At 38.6% G+C, this 3,489-nt stretch overlaps 1 pseudogene; it reads left to right on the plus strand.

Annotated features, from left to right (window-relative positions):
• Positions 1 to 450: 450 nt before the first annotated feature.
• Positions 451 to 547, plus strand: LOC122108349 (annotated as a pseudogene).
• The last annotated feature ends 2,942 nt before the right edge of the window (positions 548 to 3,489 follow it).

The following is a 3,489-nucleotide window of genomic DNA, read 5'->3' on the forward strand; positions in this document are numbered from 1 at the left end:
GATATTCTGGTTGGTCTGTTCCCACATGGAAGAAGGGTAAAGGCTCATGTATACATTTATGCCAGTAACACCTCATTTGGGAAAATGTCAGCTGAAGAAGTTTAGAAGTAGCTCTTAAGCAATGCTTACTTTGAATCCATTAGGTCCACAGTGCTAACACAGTTGGATAAATAAATATTTGAAAAAGCCATCACCTTTGGACCTATCTATAAATATTTGAGAGTACTATCAAATTCCAAATTAAAAGATTTGATAGTCATTGACAAAAATTTTGCAAATGTGAGCAATTGATTGATCAATATAATGTTTTCCACTATTCACAGAATTTTAGGGAAATAAGATCGATAGCATTGTTAGGAAAAATAAGGTTTCCTTGTTACTAGTGGGCACCCATAGATATAAGCCTGTATAAAGATTTCATCATTAACTACATAATTTAGAGGATACTACATGCTTCAGCAGCAGGTATACTCAAATTACAATACAGAGATTAACATGGCACTTTCACAAGGATAATATGAAAATTTGAGAAGTATTTCATATTTTTCATTCTTCAGATGCAAGAAATGAAAAACAGTTATTAAAAAGGTGATTACCAAATTATAAGTATAACAATACACATAATTCATATAATTAAATTTAGTTTGACATCAGTGTATTAAATCTTCACCTCAGAAAGGCATTTACATAGAATAATCTTTACAAAACTTTTCAAATTAGACAACATTGTCATTTTATCCCAAAGAAAATTAATATTAAGACCTAGAAAAAAAAGGAATCAAACTGATTCTATATGGAATGCAATAGGAAAGGACATATTAATGAACCTATATATCATAAAATAATGTAGAATACGAAGTATATCTAAGAGAAAATAAAATAAATTATGAACATTATGCAAACATAGAATATAGAATATTTTAAAATATACTTTTTCAGAAAAGCACCAGAAATATTTTAGTTTCTGTACTACTCATTTCAACAGGTAAGTTAAAATTATTTCTGATTAAAAAATCACAAACTCTGAAGAAATCATTATACATGTATACAAAAAACTATTGAATATATTTTGACATCCAATGCAGGCAATTCACTTAGAAGAATTCCGCGGAATCCATGGATTTTTACAGTAAAATATTGGTGTTGTCGGGCACTGGTGGCTCATGCCTATAATCCTAGCTACACAGGAGGCTGAGATCTGAGGATCATGGTTCAAATCCAGCCTGGGAAGAAAAGTCTGTGGTACTCTTATCTCAAATAAACCACTAGAACACTGGAAGTGGAGCTGTGGCTCAATTGGTAGAGCACTCACCTTGAGCTGAAGAGCACAGGGACAACTCCCAGGCCCAGAGTTCAAGCCCCATGACCGACCAAAAAAAAAAAAAAGATATTGCTCTTATTTGGATTGTGAAAATATTTTGTAGGGACACAAAAGATGGACTTGCATTTTTGAAATTTAAGAAACTTAACCCGACCATTAGGACTTAGGTTAACAATTTGTACAGCATTCCACAACATCATAGAGATAGTGATACCTACTTATCCTTTTGGCAATATCAAATGCAGTTACTTCTAGGTTGTTCTTCAGGCCTAGATTTATATAATGGTTCAAAGAAGGGGATCCAGCATATCTTTGCTATCTCAATTCTCAGCAGCAAGTTGTAAGGGGGTCAAGAGGCTTTTAATTTGGGCATTGGTATCTGTATCATGATGAAGTAAGAAAGAAGCCACTCTGATATTATTCCATGTATATGCAGTGTGCAGAGGTGTGCAGTCATCTAAAGTTATTGCATGTGCCGCTTGAGACACCAACTCACTGGCAATGTCTAAGTGTCCACTGTAGGCTTCTCGATGAGGAGGGGTATACTCATCGTCATCCCTAATATTAACATGAGTGGCCTTTTGGGAAAGAAGTCTCCGCACTGTAGTAAGCAGAATATTTTTGGCAGCCCAATGAAGAAATTTGCTTGGATCCTTCTCCACTTTTTTTCTTGCAATTGATATCATTCCTTACTTTTTTACCTTGTTCTTCATATTCCTAAGAATTGCCTAACCAGAGACTTTGAGTGTCAGTGGGAATGAGGTGTCCATGTATTTCCCTTATAGCTCACATTGGTTGATCTGGTCAGAAATATTGGGTGAATTTTCTGCATCTGTTTATTCACCATGATTTATTTTCTCTTTTTCCAGTTTTACTATTTGAAATTATTGTAACTGGAGAGTAGGGAATTGATGGAGAGCAGAGGAAAGATGTTCCTCCGTATTCAAATGTACACACTGAAAATGAGGACCAGTAATGTCTTCATGTGCAGCTTATTCTAGGAATGAGAAAATAGGAAATAACGCCTTCTATATAAATGATTTGGGAAATGGCAGAGCAAAAAGTGAAATGCTGCAACCAAAAATATAAAAGCAAAATAAATTAGGATAATAATAGAGCAATCATATTATCTATGAGAACCAAGAAAGAGAGAGACAAAGAGAGAGACAGATGTGTAGTGACCTAGCTTGCCACAAAATCCATTCCTCTGATCAATTAATAGAGCAAACAAAATATTATTTTTTAAAAAAGATGGGAGTTCTGGGAAGATGGCTGAGGAGAAGCTAAAGGTTAAACAAGCTCTCACATAGAAAGCGGATTTAGAGTTCCAGTGAACAGTCCTAAGCCAGAGAATCACACCAAGTGTTCCTTCACAGGACAGAGAGTTAGTCCAGAGAGAGAAAATACAAGCAAAGAGACAGCTCTGAGCAGTTGCCAGCAGCTGCTTCGGCAGCGGCAGTGGTGATGGTGATGACTACAGCAGCCATACCTGAATCACAGAGAGTCCGGGGACGAACGAGCCAGACGCGGCAGGTGAGCAGATGCTACACAACACCAGCAAGAACTGACAAGGAGAAGACCAATTCATCAAGCAGTTCGCAGATCAGGGACGACCCAGGAACCAAGACTCGGTGTGAGTAGAAGTCTAACATCCTCACTCCTTCTCAGGGAGTAGAGGAGGGAAGGCAACCCCTCCCCCCCAGAGATCTCCTGCTTGGATACTGACAAAGCTCGGCGGAAATGCTATCTCCAACTCAGGCCTTGGAAGAAAACTGGAGTCATCTAGCTGGTCACAAGAGCCTAAACTGACCTGCCAGACTCAGCTCCACCCAGGGAAAAGTCACCCAGCTTGGACGCCAGCCCAAGGAGTTGCTTTCTCCACCGGGTAATCAGAGCCAAAGGCTGCCCCTCCCTTTAGCAGGTTCGACAATCAATTCAAATTCAGTAAACAGAAACCTTGAGATGGCTCCAGGCTGGGCTCTGTGAGTTTCTCACAAACCAGCCCCCAGGAAAAGCCACAGTTTGCTGAAAGGCCTCAACTCTACCCAGAACCTAGCCTCATCACAGCATCTCCAAACTCGAGGAAAAAGCCATCTCCCGCTTTCATGATACTGCTTTTGTGATACTAAAATCAGATCTCCCTCCCATTGAACTAACCTGGGAGGAGG

This window comes from Dipodomys spectabilis, unplaced genomic scaffold (genome assembly GCF_019054845.1).
Source record: "Dipodomys spectabilis isolate Male_0828 unplaced genomic scaffold, ASM1905484v1 ptg000057l, whole genome shotgun sequence".
Lineage (NCBI taxonomy): Eukaryota > Metazoa > Chordata > Mammalia > Rodentia > Heteromyidae > Dipodomys > Dipodomys spectabilis.